The sequence below is a fragment of the Lathamus discolor genome, chromosome 2 (assembly GCF_037157495.1).
Source record: "Lathamus discolor isolate bLatDis1 chromosome 2, bLatDis1.hap1, whole genome shotgun sequence".
In the NCBI taxonomy this organism is placed as follows: domain Eukaryota; kingdom Metazoa; phylum Chordata; class Aves; order Psittaciformes; family Psittacidae; genus Lathamus; species Lathamus discolor.
In genome coordinates, this window is record NC_088885.1 from 65,348,768 (window position 1) to 65,376,021 (window position 27,254).

The following is a 27,254-nucleotide window of genomic DNA, read 5'->3' on the forward strand; positions in this document are numbered from 1 at the left end:
CAACTTGCCAGCTGTGGGCATCTCACTTTTGTCACTGCGTAAATGCCTCATGCTCTTATTCCTGTTTACTACTTTCATTTCGGAGGACTTCAGTCTCAATCAGCTAGCTGAGAGCCATTTAAGTGTATGGTGGCAGGAGGCAGTACCTCACAATCCAGTAAAAAGAAAAAAGAAGCTGCAGCAATGATGAGAAACTGAATGATGAGACCTCTCAGAAAGGGTGATAAGCTGTTCTACTCTGTGAACATTTAAAACACTCTAAACACAGCAACACATCAGACTGTTTACACACCTAAAGATACAGACAGCAGTGATACACGCAGCAATCTCCAAAAGCGCCCAGGTTCAAATCCTCCTGAATGGGCCACTCAGAAACTCTTGATAATGCCAGCAGTTGACTTTGAACGGTTTGCTGAGCAAACTTATTTTAAGAACTTCAGGATGAGGGAGATACTACCTTCAATCATAGCTTTAGTCAGAGCCTGCAGATAGAGCACCTCTTCATTTACCAGCAACCCCTGTGGGGTGTTACTAGTAGCCTTATGTGTCTCCAGGAAGAAAGCAATTGCCCCAGAAGTCTTCCAATTTGTCACCACTTTCACTCAGCACATTGGCTTTGACCATGGACAGACCATAAGTGGAGGGTCTGCCACATCATCAGTATAGGGGCAACCACTTTGCCTGCACCCCCAAGCCATGAGATCTAGCTCCTTGTGTGGGTACAAGCAAGTTGTCCCAGGTTCAACTTCAGTTCAGTAAAAGCAATGCCTGTAGGTAGTTTAAAACATAATAAAGACAGCTGGTGGTCAGCTGGCTCCACTGGAACATGCAGGCCTGAGTTTTTCCAGCCTGGCTTGGTAATTCTCAACAGAACTGGACCAGTTGCTGCTTTTAGATCCTAGGGGACAAACCATGGTAGGAGTGGATTTTTTGGCCCTCAGGCTCACAAGAAGCTGTGACCTCTGCTGCAGTAGGTGGGTCTTCTGACATTTTGAAGTCTTTGAAACTTCAGCCCTCAGTTTCAGAGATTTCCAAGTGCAGCAAACCGATCCTGAATGTATCCCCTTGTTTCAGCCTACGCCATGCTGAAGCACTGTGAGCATTGGACACATAATGTGCATGCATAAACATGTTTTCTCACTCTTCTGCCTAGTCACCTATTCATTACTCCTCAGCTAGCTGTACTCCCTTCACAATTTACTAATCTGTTTGCTAAAGACAGTACAGCAGCATCTTAAATGGGATATATCCAGCTGGGAACAGGGAAGACAAATAGATGTTAGCACCACTGCCTTCCTTTAATGGTCCCAGCTTTCAGTTGTCTTCTCCCTTGCCAGCCGTCTGTCCTTCTGCAAGCATGGCTGGCTGCAGACCATCTGATACAAAGATGTCTGGCACCTCATGCTCTAAATAGACCCTCTGATGTAGCCCCTCATCCTTGCCAAACACCCCAGCACTAGGCTAGATAAGGGAGAGCCAGGGCCGAATTGTGTATACAACTGTATTACCCAGGGCTAATACAAATATTTGTCCATATATTCAGCCAGCATTGAACCTAGCACCACTAGCTGTAATGGATGGATGCCATTTCACATCAGTCCTCCTAAACAGGAGCAAGCTGTTCACAGCATGTCTAGCTGCAGATACAAGAGAACTTCTAAAACTCTTTATGAAAGACCTATTTTCCTATTACCTTAAATCAGCCTTTCTTCAGGCAAAATTCCACCTTCATTTTAAGGAGGGAACTTAGGGCTAAGAAGTCTCATAAAGAGTCAGCAGTAAAGTAGAATTGGGACTACTCTGAAATCCAGCCCACAAGCTATCTTATTCAGACTCTAAACTCTCCAACATTATATTGACTTCTCACATGCATCTGTGTGCCTTCAGAACAATATTTATGTTTGTAGTTTCTCATTCTGTGCATACAAGTTACTGCCTTCCTCTCCCTCAGAGCAGACATTTGCCTTTCTGCTATGTCCTCTTCTTCTACAGAGAAGGTCCCTCTGGCCCATGAGGTAGGACAGTGAATAGGCTCTGTGTACTTCTTCAGCAGCTACCTTTTACAGCTGCTTTGATAAACAAGAAGAATTACAAAATCCTAGAAACTTATCTGCTTGAAGAAAATTAACCTGTGTTTTCTTGCAATAGAAACGATCCTGCTAGGTAAAAAAGAGTGTTTGCTTTTGGTGAATTTACATTTGTTGGCAGCTTGAATGTCACTCCAGCTCCTCTGCTTCCCTGTCCTTCCCTTTCATGTGATCTGAAAGCAACTTTGGTTTGTTTCTCTCACTCACAGAAAAGCAGAGCTGCAATAACAGCAAATGGTCCTTGGAAATCACAGTCACATTAGGCTTCTGTTCAAATAGCTTTTAGGGCTGCGATAATAGGAGGCATTCCTAATAACTGGTGACTCGGTGAGACCCTGCACAGAAGGCCTCCAAATGACAGTACACAATTTAGAATTTAATCTAGAAACAGTGGCGGTGATGAGATTCCAGCTGGGGACCTTCTGGTCTGGAGGCCGGTGCTGTACCAAATAGTCTAAAGCAACTACTTTACCCAACCAGAAAGCAGATGAATCCCCTTCTCTTCCCCTGAACTTCACAACAACTTTGGGGCTAGTGTTTGACCCATGAAGCAGAGAGTGCTTTCATTGCTGCCTTGGCTCTGGAGACTCACCACCCCGAACCACGGCACGTTAAACTGCTGATAAGTGGAGAGCATCCAGTCATGCAGCATTAATATGAAAGTTAGTTCCTGAAAACTGAATTTCAGCACACTTCAGTTCACAGGCCACCCATATTGTGTGTTTGGACTGTCCTTGATCTGCTATAAATCTAGACCAGATGCTCGCCCAGAGAAGACAAGAATAGAGTTCATCCCTTGCTCTCTCTCTCTCCTAGTGCACTGTTTATGCTGAAATCACACAGTGTTAGCATGACCTGTGCTTAGCAACCCAGATTACATAAAGAAAAGGTTTCTTTCTTGAGAGTAGGAAAACATGACCCCAGTGACAAAAGAAGTGTATTACATTTCTTAAAATAAAGCCTTCAGACCCTCAGTCTTTGCCGCTGTGATATACAAAGGAAGGAAAATTCAGCACAGACTTACCTTTCCAAGAAGGTGGCCACTGGGAAACAGTCGACGGCCAGAGACAAGCACAGTGCTTGGAAAGGGAGAGGATGCATGAGGGTCTCCTGGGAACAGACATACCTTCCTATGCTCCTACTTAACGTTCCTCTGATGCATGGTAGCATCCAGTGCCCTTGTAGCATCCAGTAAGAACAGGAGGAAAACTCATACACAACAGAGAAAGGACAACTCCACCTCAGGAAAGCAGATTGAGCGCAGACGTGATTGCGCTCAGATGGTTGGGTCCCATCTAGTGCAAAACTCACTATGGACAATAAATTTCAAAAAGTCAGGGCAGCGTTTGCTGACTGGTGGGCAGTCAGAACAAATACCAGGGTTTTGGAATTTTGTTGGGGCTTCTTTTACTATCAGCGGTCCTCCAATGGGGTGCAGTATTTGCTAATATAGCATAATCTGTTACCCACAGATAGTTCAAAAATACAAAGAGTTCATTGCCCAGATATCTCTATTTAAAATAGATTTGCTTTTGTTCATCAGTGTAATGCACATGGCTGAGAAATGGCAAGGTGCCAAAATGAAACTGCTCCTAATTTTCAGAGGAGGCCACCGACTAATTACACAGACTGCAGGTGTGAAGAGAGAAGCTCAAAGTAATCAATAGTAGTAATTAATCTGCTAGACTGGAGCTAAAGAGCTAACAGCTGGACATCAGAAATGGACACATGCAACAAGATCAGCAATAATTACCTCTTTAAATATTGAATTTCCATAGCAACAATTAAGCATATAAATAAAGGCTTGAAATCAAGGCTCCGAGGCATGATGCTGAATTGCAAACACAACATACTCCAAATCAACCATTTTAATAAAACAGTAACAATATGCTTGGGCTGGGTTGACCGGTCTCTGGTGCTAGCAGAAGCTCAGCTTCTGCTGCCTCCAGATTTTTTGGCTGTTTCTCCTTGGCTGCTTGCAAACCCACAGGTTCTGCTGTAACTTCTCTTCATTCAACTAACATCTAATGAGACCTGGTGCAACACATGCCTGCAGCACACACCCCTCTGCTCTAAGCCTGTTCACCTTACAGTTTGGGCTTTTCCACTCTCTGGAGATGATTTCCTCTCAAATTGTTCTTCTGAGGCACCATCTGGATCAGGCTGGCAGTGCCATTTTGACTGGGCAGTGTCAGAGCACTACCTGGTAGGTGACCTCACTACAGCCTCTGCTGGGCTGTCAGATGGATCAAGTGCCAGAGTCGCAACTCTTCTGGGAGAAGTTTCTCCGAGCATCCTGCAACCATGGGTTGACACTGCCTCTCAAGTAAGCACCCAGAGACCTCTCCTTTTGCCTCATGTCATAGGCCCACAGCACACACATCACCATTGCATTCCCCCAGCACCTTTGTGGGGTCAGTAGTAACTGAAGAAATTGATACGTGATTTCCCTATTGGCTTAATAGCATGGCTTCATCACAACAGCTCTCTGCCATGGAGATGCCAGGAAGCCCTCATTGAGCTCAAGCTTATTTTCTCAATAAATGTTACATTCTGATGTATACTGGCTAAAACCCACCTTTGCTTAGGTCAGTGGAGATGTCAAGGCCATCTGCTCCCTTCTCCAGAAAATTCAGACCAATGGAAGAGGCACAAATCTGCTCTTTGTTATGTTCTTGTGTGGCTGTGGGACCAGGGATGGCTCCATGGATCCTGACCTCTGCAGGCTGCACCTAACCACGTGGCAGCCACAGACCACCAGGGTTTTAGCAACCAAAGCAGCCAATGCCATCCTGCCTCCAGCTCCACCCTGTAAGTTTACTGCAGGGATGATGGGCCTTCTCCTTCTGAAGAGTTAAATAGGGTCTTACCAACATGTTAGACAGGCCACATGTTAACTCATATGTTACCTCAGTAATTAAGATAAGGGAAAAAAAATAAATTCACTCAGCAACTATGTGCTATTTGAAGCACCGTCAGAAGCATTATCCTCCTTTACATCTGCTTTAGAGCAAGGAAAACTAAATCACACCTACACAAATTCAAAGAAAAAAGAAATCTTAAATTACGTACATGCATCATTTTGAACCCTATGTTTCCAGAACCAAACCTGGCACTAGATGAACACTTGGTGAACTGTTTTTAGAATTTATATCTTACATTTTCTGTATTTTAAACATTTCTTGTTCCAATCATTTATGATCTCTAAAGTTTTCCTTCTCTCCAGGATTTTTTACTTTTTTTCCTTAAAATAGTTAGAAGTAAGGGACCTATTTCTATAGCTGGCTATAGAACTACACCCGGTTAGATAACACACTTGAAGAACAGAATCTCCTTGAACTTTCCATTGGTTTCAGTAAAATTTTGTAGAGGTCCACATTAACTGCTATTAAGGTAGGACGGGGACCTATATTTTTTGCCTCAGAAGGCAGCAGCATTTCATAATTACCCTCATGTATCGATTTCCCCAACCATGCCAGCAATATTTCTGAATCTCCATGGTCTGTAAATATTTCTACACACTCTATTTTAAACTTTTCTGTAATATTGATTTGCAATGTACCTGCCATGCTACAATATTTTACTGATACTGGTACTGACTGTGTTTTCTGCCTTTCTAACAAGCATGCAGCAGTTCGACTCTGTGAAGAACTATTGCCAGATATTACCAATGCATCTAAGCTGAACTTATTTAAAAAATAAGGTGATGTGCTTGACTGAGAGACACATTTGACTTTATATCAGGCATATATGAACTATCAGAGCTCAGCTATTAGCTCAACTCAGCCGCAAAAAAATAGTATGATAAATCACCTGCTTCTACCCCCCACTTTCCTCCATGATGAGACATGTGCTACTGCCATTAAAAATTGTTTGGGAAAGGTAGAAACTGGAAGAAGGCTTTCCCCCAAGCACTTCTCTAAGCAGCACCTATGATCCCATTTGCCCTGGTGCTAAGGGCAGTCAGGTGCTGAGGACCAACATCTACAAACCACAGAGGTGCCTGGCCCTGGTAGCAAGGATCCAGGCCAAGAGCAGAGGACATAGCCAGTAAATGTGCCTGCCCAATAACAACCTGTCCGAAAAAAAGCATCAGATCTAGCCCTCCAGTGCCTCATAACTTATATCTTCTGGAAAATTATGCATGTATGTGGTGTGAAATGCTGCCATTCTGGTCCAGGGGTCAAAACAAGGAGCCTAAAGGGAGGTCAGCACTGTGGGGCTGAGAGCAAAGGTTGTTCTTAGTTCCACTAAGGCTCTCCTGTGAGACTTCAGCTAAACTGCTCGTACCTACCTTGTTGCACCTATTCATCACTATGTTGGAAAGGCACGTGGAGAAATAGTATCTTCTTTCCTGAATCTCCTGGCTTGTTTTCACAAAAGGGGATCTCTTTCTTGGGAAAGCTTGTCTATATTAGGCAAAGAGGTTAAGATTAGCCTTTCCCTCCCCCTAAAATGGGCACACTACACAAGGTGAGGGCCAAGATCTGTTAAGGTCCCTATCACTGTACAGCCACAACAGTACTCTCACTAAGTCAGGTACTCATGTTGCCCAGCTCTTAGAGGATTCAGAAAACATGGTACTTGACCCCAGCCTATTCTCAGAGTCTTTTCCTCAGTGGCTTTTCTTGTGCCACATCAGTAGTCTCCTTCGCATATAGGAACAAAATCGGAAAAAGCCTGTGAAATACCTTCTCTCACTCCACCATTCAGGATACACCAAGAATCCCTATCTGTGGCTCGAGTAAACAGGAAGGCAGAGAAAGAGAGATCCTGTTGTCTTAAGGCACAAATGCAACTGCGGCAGCTATTCACTCTGCTCAACTCTATAGTAAATTTAGATGCCAACACTGAAGGACATAAATGATCCTAAACTGTCCATACATTAAGAGAGGAAAGTACTCCTCTGAATTTGTGCTCAGAGGACTCTATCACACTTGCTTGTCCTCTCCGACCTGTTGCACTAAGCCTCCTGAAGTGCATATTACACATGACTCAGTAGTAGATAGGTTTTAAGTCAACATTAGCATTATTCAACTAAGTATTTTGATGGAGAGGCAATTTTTAAAATACAGTGTGGAAAAATAACAGATTTTAACATTAGTATGGCTGGAAAATAAGCTAGGGATGGGAAAGAGATCCTTCCGTTTCTTTCCTGTATAACTGTCTTTTGGGGAAGAAACCACAATAAACTACCAGGTCAATGTCAGTGCATCAGAAAAAATGCCAAGGCTGCCTTTCTCAGGATATTTTGAGCACATTCACACTGGAAATACACAAGAATAAGAAGTCTCATGACATTTCTGCCAATTCATGTCTGGATTGCATTATCATTTGAGAAAGAGACCGAGCCCCTCCCAGAACAGGGAGTCATTTCCATGAAGAGCTGTGAAACAGAGCCAAAGTTTAGAGTGGATCAAGGGCAAAGCAAGCGCAGCGCAGCTCCAAGCCCCAGGATCATCCTGCATCAAACAGGGCAGCCCCTCCAGGTCCTACTGCTGGCAGCTGCAGGGAGACCTGGGAGCCCTTCACTCTTGCTAAAAGCCAGGCGTCTGTTTTCAACATTGAAGTAGTTTAGAAGCTTAACTTTAAATACACTTCTCTGAAAAAGAAGAAGAAAAGAAGACACAAAACCCCCCAGCTGCCTCTTGTAGTTCACATTTCCCTATGAAGGGCATTCATGGAAGCTCACAGCAGTCTTGGCCCTCACTGTTGAGAGAAAAGCCCTTGCATGAGGAAATTGCCAGAAAAAAAGTCTACTTCTTTTGCTCTAGACTGCATCTAGGGGAAGCTCCTCTCTTCCCCTTGACCAGGGCAGGAGCCTAGAGACATTAACCTTGCTGGGCAAAAGATAACCCCTGCAAATACTTCTTGGGCAAGACAAAAGAGTTTACAAATCCCCCAGCCACAATACAAGCTTGCATACCACTCTGCAGAATCAAATTGACTTGGGTCATGTGTACGCAGATGTGCATACATGTGTATCCACATGTGTACAATAAACACCTTGGTAGTTATTGTTTCATCATTAAATAGCTGTTAGGAGAAGCATATCTTTATTTTAAAAGACAAGATTGAATAACCCTCCTCTTCCTGTTTTCTCCTAGTGAGATTATGGCTTGCCACTGCATAGTTGGTTCATTAATTCATTCTGTGCTTTCCGTGCATCTTTTGACTTTCTCCTCCCACAGCACGCAAGATCCATGCACACATAGAATTAATACTTGTATGTATTGCTGGTCCTCTGTCATTGATAGATCCTGACAAGCAAGCACCCTCTAGGAGGGCTTATGTGCTCCCTGGGCTGGCAGCCAGCCAGCAAATTCCAAATCAGGTTGATCACCTGCATGTGAGCTGCAAAGTGGATAAGGAACCACAGCACTGTGTGCCAATGAACAAGGACCATGCCAATGGCCAGAGAAGCAAAAGTTGGCTGCATAAAAACCTCACATCTGTTTGCCTAGCAGGTGCCACCCATATGGGATAGTATTGACGAGACAGAAAAATGGACGAGGTGCTTCTGGAGGTATCTCCAACCCAACAAAGACACCAAAACGATTCTGCACAGAGCTAAGTATTCTTTAGGTTTATTGTGCTGACAGTATTCCTTGCTCACGCTCCAACCTCAGACAAACCCTGAGTACCCCTTCCCTCATGTTCAACCTAGCCCTTGTGGACCCCACTGCTTGTGATCAAACACAACAAGCAACTTATCCTTTTATGCATGCTACATACAGTCAGTCACCTCCAGAATAACATCTGCAACAGGACGTCCGTGGGATACACATACCTTGGGTGGAATAAGCACTGAATTTTGTATTCCTGCATGCCATCATAAGCCACTCTCATAATGACTTTGTGCAAGGATACTCATTTTATCAGACCAGCGAGGCAAACAGAAGTAACATTACACAGGCATCCATCTCCTTGGATATCTATGCATTAGAAAAGCACTGTCACATCAGAGAGCTGCTGTTGAGTGAGTGTTAAGGTAAAAACATGTATCAGTGTGACACATCACAGCCTCTAGATATTGAAGGAGACATTTCAATACAGTCACATGCCTAGTGCCAGCAGACAGGCAACTCCTTGCAACCCTTAAAAATGATTCAGTGCCTAAGACAGACAGCCATTTCAGGCAGACTGACATGATACGATTATGCTTATGTTTATGCCCTGTATTGAGGCATGGCTCCACAGCTAGCTACAATGCCCAGCTCACAAGGACTGAGAATTGAACTCGTTTCTGTTTCCATGTATCTTCAGCTAAAGTGGTTATAGAGGAATGGAGGTGCTTTCACTGCAAAAAATAGTTAGCAGAGTCTTTTTCAGACTCAGTGACTTGCTAAGCACTTGGACTACCATACTTGGAGATTAAAAATACAGAAGAGAAGCACAGGAGTCATCTACTGTGACTGTGAAAGTATCTGGCCTATATAAACCCAAGTCCTTATTGCTGATTTCATTGTCTTATTTCCAAGTGTTATTACATCTTTTCAGATTTGAACTGTAAAATACTCAGAGAGTGGAACATTTCCTACTTTGGTCTTACACAGCATCTAGTGCCACGAGGCCTGAGTCCCCGTGCTACCAAAACATAAATATCGTCTTGAACACTGCTGTTGGGTACATGATGTATTGCTGTTCTTGTTCAGGCTGGCACAGAGGACACTCAGTCTAAAACAGGATGATAGATCTAAAGACCTGGATCTCTTGATGATCCACAGACTGAAACCCACCCCACCCCACACGCTGCCTTGCACAGCCCCATTCCCACCTAGCAGGATGCAGTGCAAGGGCTGAACCTCTCCATCCCACCACACACTGCTGTTCACGAGCATTTCTTCTCACAGGTTAACATCTTCAGTATTTAGCAAAACTACATGTGTACAATGCTTGCCATGCTGTTCACACAAGAAATCAAAACTGTTTATTTTTGCAACAGGCAAATTGTGGGCTAATTTATACAGATGTATTTATTCAGTGACTCATTAACAATAAGTATCAGCAACTTCATTTACTGCAACATCAGCCCACAGATTGTGGCAAATTATGTTACACAGAGAAGACGACCCAGGTCTGTCAGAACTGACATTTAGAGCTGAGGTTTATTTTTAGCATCCATTTCACAGCCAGCTTTACATCAGCAGGATGGATTCTGTCAGTACTCTCAGCAAATGCTTACCCACCTATCTTCAAGTCTTTATTATTATCATTTTTTATTTTTTTTTTATTCTGGTGACAGGTTTGGGTTGTTTGGTTTTGTTTTTTTTTTTGTGTTTTTTTTATATGTCAAAACATAATGTTCCTGAGGATTAAATAAGAAAGCATGTAGCGTCTGAGTGCTTTAAAAAACACCTCAATAAAATGATGTCAATAATAAATTCCTTGTTCCTCTTGAACCAAAGAAATATTGTTGCGGTGGTATAAGAAAAGGAAATATTTAGCTTGATCTAAAACAGCTTTTAAAAATTAGATTTACTTTGCCTAGTGAACAAGTGCAAGCCAATCCTTTTCTTCGGCTCCAGTTTGAAAAATTTTGTATTTAAGGTACTTGTAATGAAAGAACATAAGTAAGGAACATAGTCTGCAAAAGGAAACCATTCTCCTTGTCTGCAATGGTCAGGTGGCCAGACTATTCACCCTAGAGGCAAAAAAAAGCTTTTTTCTTCCTTCCATCTGATTCAAAGATATTAAGCCACGGTCTCTAACCATCAGAAGAAAGTTCTAACCATCAAGTAGGCTGCAGGGTATCCAGAGGTAAAGTTTTTCTTTGAGTGTCTCCTATTAGGGTTGTTCTACTTCTCAATGAATATCTATGGGTTCATTAAGAGTCGGAGAAAGAAAGACTACACTTAGCTGGGAAGGCTGGTTAACCAGTCCCTGCACTGGTGAATATCTTATTATCTGTACAAAGATGAACCAGGGGCAAAAGACAAGTTATAAACATTCCCTTTTCCAAGCCAGAGCATCCTGTCACTTGGCAGGAAGAGAAGAGGCCTCATCTGCATGGCCACATCATGGTTGAGTGCCCTGAGAATCAGGCTCGGCACTAAGAGGTGCCTTATCTTATAATAATATAACCTGTAAAAAATTTCCCCTTCCCATCTCTAAGGGGGACAAAAGAAACGGAAAGGCGAAAGTCCCATTCTCATTTCAGAATGCACATTCACAAACTAAAAGTCCCTAAAACTAGCAGTGCCTCCCAAAAGCTTTAAGACCACAAGTCCCCTCCTTCACTACTCAGATCAACACGTGTTAGCTTGGTCAGATGCTCCCAGAGTTTTAAAATGTAAACAATGCATATGTTTTGAATGCTTGGGTTTTCATCTCACCATGCCTTTCCCAGCTTGACACATGCAAGCTTTAGTGTAAGCACTCATTTATTGCTTGCATTTAAATTTATACACAGCCCATAAATGATTAACACGTATCCATGAAGAAGACTTTTATATCAGTCAGATCAAAATTAATGAAACCAGTCAAGTAAGTACGTAGCTGTTCTACATGTTTTTATTCCAACATTATCCTATCACATGTTATACTACCCCAGAAGTGTTTTAATGTATTTTGTATGTGTTGTGAAATGCTTTTGTGGTCTCTTGCCACTGCACACTGGTGAAAACACCCCCTGGTTAGAAGTGTTTGAATAAATTACTAAATCCAGCACAAAGAAAGGAAGCCAGTACAGAAACTGGGGAGGAGGAGAAATCAGTGCAAGGAAAGAATGTATTCTTAGACACAAACTCCCTTGCATAATACGTTGTTCAATAGATCGTGTTTTTCTTTAGCACTGAGGGAAGAGGCTTTTTGCAGATTATAACATTTCGAGCATTTGATGGAAGGCGGGCTAAGTTTATTTATAAACAGAACCACAAAGGAACAATAAGCACTAACATCTGTAGTCACTTGTGAGTTATGGTTCTGAGCCTCAGCCTGAGAATATGAATAATTTCTTTGCAGACCATCCAGTTCCTCACCCAGCTCAGGTCAATGAAAGTAGGAGCCCCTGTACTACCTTTATTTGTCTTCAAGACTAACCTCATACTGAGACAAGGGGTTCCTGGAGTTTTCTCCGAATCAATCCAAGACAATTACTCTTTTATTATTTTTTTTTTTTTTTTTAGAACAGACGTATTTCTGAAAAGCTTTTAAATCATGGGGAAAAAAAAAAAACCCAAACATTTCCTCTAGCCCTTCTTTTTCTCTCCACTGAAAATAAAAAAATCAGTGCTCTACCTGCTAACACTCACACACCAATAACTTAAATTTTTGGCACTTATTTATAGACTCAATAGATGCATCCACACCTGCTTTTCCCTTAATTAGCTGGCTATCCAAAGGCTGCAGACTAGCTGCTGCCAGCTTCCTGTACTAATAGGAAGATCATTTAGGGCTGATGTAAAAGCACTAAATAAATAAATAAAAATATCTCGTTCAGAAACACTTACAAGGAAAATATTAACACAAAAGGGAAAATACAAACGAAAACTGAGAGGGGTGTGCATTGCTGGGGAGGGTTGTTTCTTGGTTTTGCTGGATTTTTTTTAAGCCTGAGAAACTTAAGCCTGCAAAGGTCTATAGGTTGATAAATAAGTAGTAAAGGGCTCTGATTCAGTACCATTACAGTACTTTCAGGGAGTTCCGGATCACCATGGAGGAGATGAAATCTTCAGCCTCCTCCAACTACACATCTTATAAAGAGAGCTATTGTGGTGGTAGGAGTCAAACTATTATTAGATTAGCTATTAGCCAGAGGGAGGAAAATGCTTGAGAGAGATTTACTTTTCACAGTGCTATCAGCTGAGTCGCTGGAATAGTAGGCGTCTGAAGACTAAAATGACAGGAACATTGTAAGCACCTAAATGGGCAGGGAATGGGTTGGGGAATTTTTTTTAAGTAAACGCTTGGGTCTTATTTTTCCAAGCTAATAACGTAGGGACAGCATTCACTATGTTTAGCCAGCATACAGCCTCTCAAAAAGGTTGGTCTCTCATCCCCAGATAGGGACCATGTCAAGGCAGCACCCTGCTGCAACCTGCACCCAACCCATTTCAAAGGATGGGATTAGCTTCGATCAAGGGCTGCAAGTTGCAGAGGAGATAATGGTTTTCTTCAGTGCCCTGCTGCTTTTAAGTTCCTGCCTTAACACATAGCGAACAGCACCCCGCACAAGGGCATCTTCATCCATCTTATATCCTCCAGACAGAGCTGTAATTACAAAGTCTGGTCCTACCACTGCTCAAACCTTTCAAAGTTTTATTTTTAGGAGAGCAGCTCCAATAAAGCACCCAAGTCTTACGGTTTCCAAGGCTCAAAGAAAAAAATTGCCTTGTGGTGCATGTTAGGACAGGAGGAAAGGAAGACTGTGCAATTAAATACCTAACTATGAAATAGAACAAGTAGGATAGTAAGAACTAATTACTCATCTGAGGGTTTGCTTTGACCTGCTATTCTGCAGTCACACCTATTTTACTATTATGTTTCAATAACCCATTTTTGTTCTGCTCCAAAGCGTAGACCTATGATATTACAGTAGATGAATTTCCCACTTTGTTCTTTTCTGTTTGGGTAGTGGTATAATTATAGAGACTGATTTAGAGAGCAACAGTTTGAAAATGTTGCCTGAGGCATTCCAAAGTCCCATGACTTGTTAATAAGTCACTTCTCTCCCAGGGGCTTTTTTTTAGCTACTTCTTGAAACAACATTAGGGCTTCATTGCAACATTTCCCTAATATTCGGGTATGCCAAAAACCAAGGGTAAGAGTTGCTGTTTGCGTGTATCTGTTGCAGTGGAGATCCAGCTTGGCTCTTACACAGGCTGAGAAGCCTTTCCCGTTGAAAGGTTGAGTCTCCAAATGGGTCTGAAATCTCTGCTGACTCAAGCTACCTGTGAATTTGCCATGCCTCAGAAGGGTCTGTTTGACACCCAAAGTCAGGGGCTTTTAAGAAAAGGACACAAGATACCTCTGCGAGACACACAGCCTGAAGCTTAAATATCCCAGCTGCAACCCTACCCATTGAAGAGGGCTGTGCTAGCATCGCCATCAGAACCTCACTCCAACCCTCACCTGCCTAAAGGCTGCCCACTACAGCCTCTAAGCAAAGGCATCATGAATTCTAGGGCACTCAGGACAGTCCAGACTCTTCTTGCCTGCCAGAAATGTGTATAACATGTCTTGCACCCATCTGCATGTACCCCTATCTTGCTCCAAGCTTGAACTCCAGCAGGATAGTGGATATGTGCTGAGACTGGAACCCTAGCTCTTCAACATATGCTGGAGCAACACAAAGGCCAGGACTCAGGCTGGGTCAGCTCCAGAAACCCGGTTCAGAGGAGACAATCACAGAGGAGCTCAGTATGCAGCATTTGAGGTATTAATATTTTAAGAGCCTGGGAAAGGGACTGGACCAAAGATGCATGTGAGGCTTTTATGTCATGCCTGAAACACAGGGGAATGGAGATGCATCAGGCTGCTCTTGCAAGCTTCTAGCTGCTACGGCCACTTCTTGAGAAAACACTGAAGACGGGAGAGACAGATCACAGGTTTGTATTCTCTTCCTCTTCTGCTAGCCCGTAAGCATTTCAAAACATGACTAGAACTTCAAATCCATGGTAGCAAAACTGATTTGGTTACACATAAAAGAATAAAACCACTTAATCATAAGACATCCTAATTCTTCTTCAGATATATATATCAAGTAAAAACCTGTATGTTAACTTCAACTGCCTAAGTCACCACTATTTTCAACAACAAGAAAATTCTGTTACAATTGGTTAAGCCTAGGAAATTCACTGACAAACGTCTTTGTTATCAGAAAGTCTGGGCTGCCCAGTAATATGCACTGCTCTGAATGAGCAATCCTTTGGAAATAAGAAAATTCAGCTGTACAATCGTCGCCTGACCTCAGTTCCCTTATAACACACTTTGTAGATGCAAGGAAAGGATGATGACCACTGGTGACCACAGTGGGACAGTGTCCAACACTTTTTGCTAACGCTAGCTGCACTGTGTGCTGTACCAAATGGAACCTGCACACACCTACCACACACCCAGCTACGTAGCCTACAGCAGCACCCACAACCCTGCACTAAACCTGTAAGTCAACATTATCTTATCCCTTGCTGCCATTAAATCTCCATTTCTAGACATTTGTCTCCTTGCTGCATCTCAGTGCTGAAGTCGAATTCCAGAGCTGCCCCAGAACATAGGTGCCGTTTTCCTTTATGCATGCGTATACACACAGAGGTACATGCATGCAGCTTTTCATCTCGCCCTCCCAAATTTTTTTCCTGTTATCCTCCAAGTTCTGCCAAACTCCAGCTAATCCTCCCACCATTCAGTACTGCTCCAGCTAATACAGTGACTGCAGCTGGAGTAGTTGCAAATAATTCCCAGTGAGCACTACCAGCTCCAGGGAGGCAGAGTTAATGTTGGCAGAGTTAATGTTGCAGAGTTAATGTTGGCATGTACCTTGATTCTGTATTTCCTGGATTTGAATTTTCCACTTGGAAAGGTCTCTGCTACAACCAGGTCATCTTAACTCTGCATTAACACTGATTTTTTTTTATTTCTTTTTTTTCTTCATAACCCTCAGAGCTTCTTTGTGGTAAGGTAGCTGTAATTATCTTCAAAGACTTTCTGTCAGAGTTTTTAGCATCTTATGATGCATATCATCTATAGAATTAAACAGATTTGTAAAGCAAATTACAAATCCCAAATGCTGAATGCAGAAAGCTATAAATGCGATTTGACCAATGAGGACATCCATTTACAAAAGGCCACATCTCTGCAGCGTCACAGAGCAAGTCCCTGTTGTAGGTGTGGGAGAAGGGGCTCTGCAGGTGCTGGGACAACCAGGAGCTTGTTGTTGTTTACAGGCAAACATTTAAGTTCTAGGAGGCATACTCCCGTCGCTCAAAGGAATGGTGATAACTGTAGCAGGTTTGAAAGCCCTAGTGATTTTCAGCCATCACCACCCCTAGGTACAAGGGATGAGCATCACCCTTATTTTCTACCCTTGTGGGCAGTCTTACTGATGCAGTCCAGAGGGAGGAATTGGTGACCTCCCTCCTACCCACTAAGCAGCACCTTATCCCAAAGCTGCTGGGCAGGGCAGGCATTCCCAGTGCCACACACATCACTGGGCCTCAGCACATGGCCAGCCAGAAAGAGCTGCCATGACAGAAGCCAAGCAGAGATTGCAAGGGCTGCTCAGCATTGTACAAGCCCTACTAGTCCAGCAGTACTGGCACTTCATCCTTTTAGCCTAGGGACAAGCCAGACACCATCCAGAATAAACATCTGCAAGGCCTTGTTGACCACCCCTTCCAATCCTACATGCACCCCGTGTGCCCACGGGGAGCATTCCTCAACCTGATGCCAAACTAGAGAATTATGACTTTATTCTGGTGGTTTGGCACAACTTCAGGATTCTCACTCAATCCCCCAAGCCTTGTATAAATGTAAACTTCCCTCTGAGACTGAAAAGAAGGTGAACCAGCTTCTGCAGCTTTTCCTTTTCATTGTTGCTGAGCTGTAAAACGTTATATGGCAAGAAAGGCAAGAAAGCTTGCAGTCTTATGGCTGCCACAGTGATGAGCGGGCAGTGCCAGATCCCCTAGCTGACCCTGTAATGGGTACCGGCCCTCATAAAAGGAACAACTGTCTTAGAGGGCTTGCAGTATGCAAGGTACCAGCAAGGCAAGAGGTGCAACTTCCTCCTCCTTCAGCCTCCATGAGCACTCTTTTCCTCCCTTTTCTGAAAATTGACCAAATCTTCAGCCATGTAGCAAATGTTTCTCCCCAGGTACCTTATGTGAGTGCCCTCCCACCCAGTGCCTAGCAGAATGTCTAACCTGACATGGAAGCAACTTGCACCAGCACAGAGCATCTCATCTCAGCATATGACAGCCTCACTGACACTATTATACATGAAACACTCCCACCCACACGTGAATAGTCACTCGCAGGTGACTGCTTCTGGGATGGCTTAAAAGCAATCCTAGGTTCAAGCCGGCTATGCTATATATTAAAGCTTGCAATTAGAGTCTTCCTTTATCGTTACTTAAGATCATAACAGCCTTCACTAGACCAGGCTAAGTGATGTGGACAGAGTACTTTATACTGACCTTGATCAGAGGTTGCTCATTCAGCAGTATGAGACATGTCAAAATTTGACCAAGCAGAGGTTTCTCCAGAATGACACAGTTGTTTCGACAGTGACAACCTTTGGGTCATTACCACCTTTTCTTCCCCTCCTCCAACCCCAATGCCACTGGAGAAAAAAAAAATCCTCTATTAAATATACTGATTTGACCCACCCTTTTGAATAAACAGGCTTGAGCAAAGCCTATTTCTTAGGAAAATTCTCCCATGCCCTCTACGTCCTACTCTATCCTGCTGCAGTACAACTTGGATTTTAATCCCTCAACTGAAGTGTTTGGCTTCTGCATTCCACATAAAAGTTTTTAAGTAAGGACCTCTTTTTATCTATTCCTACAGCTGCTTTCTTACAATTACTTCAGCTATCTATTTTCCTGCTTGGAAAAAAACAGTCAAACCAAGCAACTTACCATTATTTCTCAAAATATATATGCACTTTTCTATAAAGCTCTGCAAATTCTACAGAGCTTCATCCCCTTCTTCTCTTAATAAGACTCATTTTAAAGGGCAGCAATATTCCCAAGGAAATGGTGCCTCCTTCTCTTACTGCACCAGAAAATGCATTTCAAACATAAACAAGCTAGCAGCAACCATATCTTTGTTTAGCAAATGGAGTAGTCTCATCACTTAGTCCTGTTCATAGCAACACACAAAGGAGTACTCTGTAGCCAGGGGTAATAGCTGATCCCATAATCTGGCACTAACACTTAGAAAGATTAATTACCCTATTAAGATCTTAGACACTACTAAGAAAATCTTTGTATAAACCTTTTAACTCACAACAAATGCAGCATATTTGGTGCCATCAGTTTGTTGCACAATAAAGGTTCTCACCCTCCCACACTTGTTCAGTTTTGTCTCTGTCTCCCATACTATAAAAACACACACACACGTGCTCACACACACAGCACTTTTTTTCCTTTTTTTTTTTCCTCTCTTTTTTTTTTTTTTCCTGTTTTCCCAATACAAAGGAATAAAATACAAGTGTGTTTGGAGCAGATAAAGTAAAAATTCCTTCTGTCCCCAAATTGGCTCCCTCAGAGATTAAGCAGCAAGAGCAGACGCTCGCCGATTCAAAGGCTGCTGCTGTGTCAGAAACCAGAGGCACCTAAGCAGATTCAGGTTGTAATCCCCACACAAATTATAAATCCAAAAATATGAGGAGGGTTAAATTATTAAAGCGTGTTATCAAAGACACCTTCTAAAGTACATCGTTACTGATTAGCACCATCAGATGCCAATGCAAAATAGCTCATCACCTTGGCACGGCCTCCCACTTCCAAGCTATCTCACTCTCTCACTCTGTCCTTCTCTGCCACATCGTCACCAGCACGAAAAGCTGCAACAGTGTGAACAGACTTAGATAAAGCAAATGTGAGTCATCCAGTAATGTTTAAGATCACCATTACTGCCCTGGCTATCCATAAGGCAATTGCATGTGATTGAAGTCTGGAGCAAGACAAAAATATGTGCTTCAGTTGCAGCCTGCAAGGAAGCGGCTGTGGAGCTCTCCCCTGCTGGGAAGCAAGTGGGAAGAGGCAGGAAATAACGTTTTACCTGTACCCCACTTCCCTTATTCACATCTGGGGCTAAGCACCATATTTTCTATTCAGGAAACACTTGGGTTGCAAGTCAAAGAGGCAGTTTAACATTTCAAAGTTCTTTTCTGAAGGAGCACTTCCAAAAAGATCATTGTAAAATCTGTGATGCTTCTTTCTTGCAAATGAAATGGTGGGAGCACCTCCTACCCTAGATCCTAAATGCAACAGGCATCAGCAGTAAGTTCAAATTGCCAGCAAGCCACCCATACTACAAAGATCACGTCTGCTTTAATGCATCGTCTATGAATACTTGTCCCTGAGCTTACCATTTTGATTTCAAAATATATCTGAAGCTGACCTTCATGGGAACATACCAGGAATCAAAAAAAAAATAACATTCACATCCTAAAACATAGTTTTCTTATTGCTCATCACAGCTTTTCTTGATAATTTCTGGGCCCAAGCTTTGTCAAGGATGATTTCATCGGTCAGCAGCTGGTGAGGGTGGGTGAGTGGCCATTATTACTGGTACACAGGGAACATCTGACACAGCTACAGTCCTTCACCAGGAGTTGCCTGAACAGCTTTTATTATTCACATCAGACATCAGCCACACAAGTAGCTGCTGCTTTGCAAATCAGACCCCAACGTCCAAGCAGACTCGCCTTGGTGCCAACTCTTTCCCCATGAACACCCTCAGTAGTGCATAACCCAGCCTCGCTATGCAATCATGTTGCTCATATGAGCAGTTGATAACATTATTTGCACAAGCCTACATTGAGGATGACCCATTTCTTCCTCCCTGACATCTGGTAGGTTTTGTGTGACTCAGTAGCCAGGATAGAGCGCAGTAACTCTAATAATCTTCCACTGCCACATTCAGGTCCTTTTCAGAGCCTTATGGCCCACGCTGCTCCTGCCGCAGCCATTATGGAGACAGCAGTTGTGCTGTAATTAGGATCCTCCTGGGCCAGCCAATCTGAATTAGCAGCGGAGGCCAGCTGCTCCGTGCCAGACAGATCTTTTTGGCACACCCTCTTCTCAGGCACTCGTCCCCTCCTGGAACCCATCCTCTCTTCCCAACCGCCGGCAACACTCAGGCAGGCTTTTGATGAAGAAAATTGCCTCCTTCCCACCACTGCCGGCCCCGTCCAATGCTGCAGCCAGCCGAGGCTTTCCCCCAGGAAAGGCTGAGCCTGAAGCACAACGTAGCATCCCCATGTCCTGTGCCACAGGGATTTGCTGCTACTTCGGCCCCTCCATGTTGTTTTCACTGCCAGAAGACATTTTGCACATAGTGGATGTACCCATTTCTTTTAGTATCAAAAGATAAAGGTGGAGTATGTTCAATATTGCTCTACCCTATCCTTTTGTCCTCCTGATAAGGACCAAGGCAGTTACAAGCATAGACACCTCTTAGTCACATATTAAGAAACTCTCAGCATGGTAGGATCTCACGTTTATTTTTTTTCCAGACTTAGACTCCTGCACCTTCTTTCATGTTTCCTTTCATTAATAAAGTGTGCTTGGGGGGGGTGAAATGCGGACATTTTTTGTTTGTTTCCTACTGCTATCACAATATATAACAGCCTGTACTTAAATAAATAAATATGAAAGCCAAACACAAACCCAGATATGTGCTTTTTCACTTCTAATCCATTAACATCTCTGTTTTTCCACTGTTCAGGCTTGAGTAACAGCCATGGTCACATTCATTCTTGGTCAGTTTTACTTCATTTTGAAATTATTATTATTTGCATGTTTCAATACATTATTTCTCTTACCTTTTTATTTCATTTTAAACCTATTTTTTTGAAAAATACCAGTCTACTGCCATCCCTCAAAGTCAACAACCTCCCAAGAGATGACAACACCCCTGTGTGCAGTGCTATACAGCACAGTGCTATGACCATGGCCATCACCAAATCTAGAAGAGAGATGTACCCTTGGTTTTCTTACAGAGCCAGTAGCTCATTCTGACATGCCTGCATCCACCCTTCCACATCTTGTAGGAGAGACAGAGGGTCCCCCTAGCAGATGAAGCTAAAAACACCATAGCTAGTTGATGCCACTCTGGTGAAGACAGCTGACCTTAACTGCTTCTCATAATCTCAAATGTAGAGGAGACTGATAAAGAGCTACCAGGTTTCACGAAATAGGTTCTGAAAGCAGGAAAGTTGTCTTCTAGTACTTCCCATGGGAGCAGGCTGACTTTACAACAGTGTTCCTATTCCTAGGTTGAAACTGTTGTCATCTTTCTCTTAAATGAGTTTCAAAATTGCTATGCTTTCAAACAAAAAAGAAGTGTCGATGGTGCACTGCTTCAAGAATCTATCACCTAACAATGGCACTTGTTCAAAGTTGTGGGGTTTGGTTGGGTTTGGGGTTTGGTTTTTTGTTGGTGGTGGTTTTAAATTAGCTTTTTTGATATACATGTTAGATAGAGAACAGTCATCCCTTAAGCTGTGTTTTTTGAATGGTTTGATTTGTTCAGCCACACTAAACCAGCCACATCACAGCTTCAGAAGCTAGAAAATATACAAGAGCTGATAAGTTTTCTGAAGGAGAATATTTCTGGGGAGATATGCACATATTCCCCCTCAGCTCAGAAGGGTGCAAGGACACACCATATGGTGTTCAGCACATACCTTCACCTTATGGCGTACGTTAAGTTCTCTCAGCCCTTCGCCCACCCTTCTAGTTACCACGGGTGGAATGTGACTTCTTCGCCACTGCACTGCAATTTCACTTCCCACAGAAATTACCCCAGGGAGTACGGCCAGAACTTGCTGACAGCTCTGGATATGTCTGCAGCCTGCTTTGCTCCCATGGTCCTCCTCCTTCGGCAGGTACCCAGGGCTACGCAGAGCTTCCCTGAGCCCTGCTCGCAGCAGCCTGCGAGGATGCACACATCCTCCCTACCCTTCTTTGGTACCATCGAAAGAAAGAGCCCACCTACCACGGTTTTACCTGTTCCTCATACAAAACGTGCTAGAAGAGCATCTGCTGCCCTGCCTGGAGCGGTTGGACGACGGGGTAGACCGGAGATGAGCGAAGGGGGTGATAATTCCGTGTAGTTTTCCTCCCTCTAGCGATGAAAACCGAGATTGCGGGACACTCCTCCCGCGCTGAAATGGGACAGGAGGCTACGAGGAAATCCCCAAAAGTGAGGCACCTCGCATTACACTGGAGGAGCGGGCTGGCTGCTCAGACCAGCTCCCAGACCCCAGCGCTGGAGGTGCGTGCCAGGAGACCAGCACGTCGCAGACCGGGGGCTCGGAAGCCCTGTTGTCAAATCTCTGCAGGTAAAGAAACCCCTTCTGCCAAGCATTAGGGGCAGGATTTTCAGCTGTGACTCAAGAGGCACCCGAGCACGCTTTTTTACACAGATAAGAACAAACCAGGGTGATAAGTGTGAACTGCTGTGGCTTTTTTCGTTGCGTTTTGCCTGGGTTTAACGATAGCGGGGCTCATAAAAGACCATGTGTCTTCCCAACACCGCTTGGCAAGGCTTTTCAAATATTTACAAAATGTATTTGGTATCCTCGGCTAATAATAGCCCAATAGGTCCCCAGATAGAGAGCGAGAGACTGAGGCACCCTTGTTCTGGTTGCTATTTCGCAGCCTTGCTTCACAATGCTGAAAGACTTCTCAGTTCTTGTAAAAGGGTAAGAGACAGGGAAACAGATTGCAGAGGTTCCCGAGGCTGTTATTTTAGGAAACACTGCCTCAGAGGTGGAACTGCACACTTTCTCCAACCAGAGTTGTGTGAGGCCTCTGGTCCTTCCTTACTTTTTGTTCAACTTACTCCAGCCAGAGAATATAAACCTGTAGAAGCAAACAAGCTTGCTAGAAAGCTTTCTTGGGCTTGCCCCTTTGTAGGAAAAATTAGCAGTTTTGGCCACACTGCATTTCTGATACCAGATGCCAAAACCAAAACAAATACCGTTTCAAAACCCCCTGTCTTTGGCAATGAGCTATAAAACTAAAGCCCACCTATACAATGGGCAAAGCCAGACACTTGCCCTTTGCCATACGGTCAACCCTAAACCACCAGGAGCTACTCAAACTGGAGGAAATCAAAGCTGTCTTATGCTCTGGGCCGACAAGAGAGCCGAACAGACCTTGCTGGGAGTGCTTCCCAGCAGGGACCTATAGGAGAAACCATGTTTCCTATACCCTTCCTTTGATCTCTGCTCTCACACACAGTCCCCAGGGGCCTGAAGCTCCCAGGGCACTAGGAGAAGGAAGTCAACAGCACAAATCCCCTATGAAATCTCTGTGGGAACAGGGACGAGGAAGAAGGCTTACTTTGTATTGTCCCTTCCTGCAAGGGCCCTCATGCAGTCCCTGCGCAGGGATCCCATCCCATTCTACATACTCCCCATCCAAAAACCACAGCTCTGGCCCATCTCTGGGGGCCACCCATCATCATGTCTAGAGGTCCAGAGCTGGCATGTCAGCTGAGTTGCAGGGACAGACCTGCACAGCTGGAATGGGGATAGTCACTCCTGCCTGTACCACACTGGTGTCATTGGGCTGCAGGGCATACAGGATCAACAAAATCCAAACTCCTGGCCTGCCAGGGGTGGTCATCCACATTTTCATTCCTTGTATCCACCCACAAACATCAGAGAGGGATCAGGCCTGCCTCAGCTGCGGGTCTTGCTTGGTGAAGCACAGCAATTGCAGCCTGCAAATGAGATCCAGGTCTCAGCTGTATATTCCCTCTCTTTAAGCATCATTCAAGTCCCACTCAATCTCAGTTTGACTTCAACATGCAATTAAATGCTGTCCTAAGTGGAAACACTCCTGTGAACCGGGCTCAGAAATGCAGTTTTCCCAAAGTACATTTTAGCAGCAGCAAACTAAAGAGAGTGGCTGCTGTCAGGAATGGTGCTGAAGGCATCACCACCAAAAACAACTCCTTTGGGGCAGCTGGGTGGCAAGCAGGCAGGTCCCAAATCAAGTTGGCAAGAGGAAGTTTCTCCTTCAAGGCATGTAGTTTGGGCTTATCTTTTCTTCTTTTTCTCCTCCCCCTCTTCTTCCCCCTTCATGGTGGAATGGAAAGGAAGAAGCAGGAAGAAGCAGGAGTCACCAGCTGTATTTTAGTGCCAGAAGCATTAGCAGCAGTGCTCAGTGGTAGTGAGAGGGCTCTGTGGGGCACATCTGGGGCTCCAGGAAAACTGGAGTGCGGCCAGCCCTAAAGGAGTCACGTCTCTCTCCTGTTTTCAAGAGCTCCACAGCACGCACACCAAAGACAATCATATTTTGCGAAAGCCTTGCATGGGATAGCAGTGCAGCACAAGCAAGGAGCTTTGATGCATGTGGATACACATGTGCCTTTCTCTCATGGCTTTATGCACAGTCTTTGTATTAGGCTGTAAAGTGGTATCCCAAAACCAATATGGTGCTTTTCTACTTAGGGTGCTCCACATACCACACGCTTCAAGAACTGCACCAAAACCCTTGGCAATGCATTCATTATCCCCTGCTTTGTGATGCTGTCCTGGGCTGAGCACAGGTTCTTGGTATGACAAGAGCATGTAAGCTGAAAGCCTCTCAAGTGAAATACTCAATAGCCATGGGTTTGCACCCTTCCCTAGTGCACAGGAAGTGGCACGCAGGGAAGTGGGAGAAAAAATCTTTCAAACAAGTCTAAAAACTCCCCTTACCAGCCAAAAGACTTGTTAACATTGGCAAAAAGAAGCAAGGATGAGTCCGCCAGTTAAGGGAAGAGATATGACTGCAGTGGGATTTCTAGGAATAGCTTCACTTCTTGTCTCCCCCAAGAAGTCATGTGAAGAGCTGGAAATAGAATGAAGCTAGGCACATGCAGATGTCCTGAGGATGCACTACGGCACGTGCCAGGGCAGTTTCTCCAGGCACAGTGCACTGGAGACGGGTGTTGAGTACATTCACATTCAGTCCAAGAATGTCTTCGCATACTATCTGAATTCAAAGGGATGGAGCAGGGTTGCACCAGCAAAGGCTGTACAAGGAGGCCCCAAGGCTTACCCATCCCTAACTGCTCCCATTTTTCCCACCTAGGCCAGCACTGGCAGCCCCACATGCAGTATGTAGGGTCAGCTCTGACCATCAGCACAGTAGCACTCACGTTGACTGAGATGGACTTTGCTGGATTTGATTCACAAGCAATGATCTGCCGTAAACCCTATTTCACTACACCCTACAGTGACCACTATTTACTTTGGGCTGCTGGTGGCTCATCCTGGCTGGCAGGTCCCTGTGCTTAACCTGTATCATCCAGCTGCTCACCTTTATCCTTAACCTTACCCTAGATCTTGGGCTCCCCAATGCTTCTGCTGGCAGCCTCCACCGTCTGAGAGCGCTCACCCACTAGCATCCCATAGGACCTCTGAGACCTACAGTATTAGCAGGAACAAAACCAAAAAAACATGCAAAAGATGCACATCTGAGTCTGAATTGCATCCGCCTCTAAACTAGCCAAATCAGGACTCCAAGGACAATACCACAAAGCAAACCTGACTGTGCCATTGTAGTCTAAAAGCCCTCCAGACCACAGTTATTTAGGTGCTGGACCCAATATTCTGGTCACTCTCATCTGAGCTGTTGACAGCCTGTACCCATACTGGGCCATGTGTTTTGGGGTGATTCAACCTTCTCCATTCCCAAATCTAAAAGAAAGCCTTGGAAGAGTGCAGGAACAGCCTCATGCTCCATTTCAGCTCAGCTTTTCTGGAGGCAACAAGCATACACGAGTGTGAAAGTGAGTGCATGAGGAAGATTGAAGATGCAAAACATACATGACTGTATGTGCAGTTTCTATATATGTGATTCACAATGGTTAAAGCCTCACCCAACAACATTATCACAGCAGTGTTTGGCCAACCAAGAGCCATTTGCAGTTACTAGATACAGTAATTTTCTACACGGATACTGTGGTTTGTCCTTCAGAAAACTTCATAGCCTTGTCATGATTCTCTATGATTTACAGTACCTGCTGCTAGCTGGAGCTCACAGATGGAGCATCAGTACTCCAGACTGACAATATGCAGCCAGTAACGCTGAGCGGGGATGTGTCACCTCTATAAAGGTTGAAAATAGGACAAAAATATCAGAGAACAGAATAAACTTCTGGGAGAGGCTATTTTAGTCTTCTAATGTGAATATTCAGGCTTAATTTGGTATTTTACACCAGGCCAATTAGACACCCACAAAATGACACAAGACTATTTTGCCACTGATGAGTGTTCGGGCTTTGTAATTCTTCTGTCAGTACACTTAGTCACTTGTTATTTCATGGTCAACTTACGGGTACCTTACCAGGGGGGTAGGGAGATAGGGAACATAGTATTTTTAAAAGATACTGATTAAAATGCCATCAAGAGGCCATCTGTCCCCACTGACATTCCCAAATTTGCTTAACTAGGTTACTTGCCGCTTTCAAACAGTAGAACTTCAAGTCATCTACCAAAATGAAGCAGTTGTACACTAGGGAGAAATGGTAGGGGGGAGGGACAAAAAGGAGGAAAACAAGTACACACAGACAGACACTTCCCTGGCTTTTAGAAATCAGGAAATTTCTGCTATCAGTGTCAGATGATTTAGGGGAAAAAAAATAAGTAAAAATATAGCAAGCTAGCTGTGGGATTAGCCAGCTATATTTAGCTGTTAAGCAAGGTCATAGGGTGCTCAAAAAGGAACATGCAAGCGGGTATCAGTGGAAGTCTCTGCCACAGCAGTACTGTGAGCCAATGCTTCTCCACTTGTGGCACAGTCTGGAAGGGACTGCACTCCTGTCTATCATGAGCAGATCATTTAAAGTGATAAGAAACATTTCTAAAGGAATGATGAAAAGTGTCAAAATGTTTGAAGCGTTAAAAGCAACAAAGACTTGATTCTGTGTTTTTCTCCTCTGCCCGGCCAGAACTGTTGTCATCAGGAATGCCTGAATCTTCACATATTTTTTTTTTGTCCTTATCCAACCCTCCCTCCCCCTTTTCATCTACTAAATTTAAAAATAATCCTATAAATTGTAGGTCTATGACATGTTTAATGAAAGAAACTGAGTCCTCCTAGCAGCCAAACCAACTTCTAGCAGACTTGTTGATACATATTAGGAGATGGGGATGCTATGGACATTAAGCGATGGAACGTTTTCAGCAGCCTTTCATAGGCACTACAGACTCAAGAAGAAGAATGATGCACAAGATGACCTGTGCATGTCATGCGCATGCCCACTTTACATGCTGCAAATCACAGAAGAGGCTAGAAAAAAATCAGTCCCACCTCATTAATGTGACCAAAGCCATAGCCAAATTCTAGCATTAATAAACTGAACTCTGGAGGGGACATCCTCACCTAAATTGCTTCATACAGGAAAGCCCACGCCTGCTCAGCATAACAAATAACAACTGGTCAGGTAGATAGACCTTTATCAGAAGGTACTTAATAAGCAAAACTACCAAGCCTA

General features: G+C 43.9%; 1 long non-coding RNA gene across 3 annotated transcripts in view; it reads right to left on the minus strand.

Moving 5' to 3' along the window:
- LOC136008257 (uncharacterized) overlaps positions 1-22,018 on the minus strand; it is a 104,929-nt gene extending 82,911 nt beyond the window's left edge. For all 3 annotated transcript variants that reach the window (XR_010610025.1, XR_010610023.1, XR_010610022.1), the window contains exon 1: positions 21,767-22,018. This is a non-coding gene — a long non-coding RNA (uncharacterized LOC136008257). The remainder of the gene's footprint in view (positions 1-21,766) is intronic.
- Positions 22,019-27,254: the final 5,236 nt, after the last annotated feature.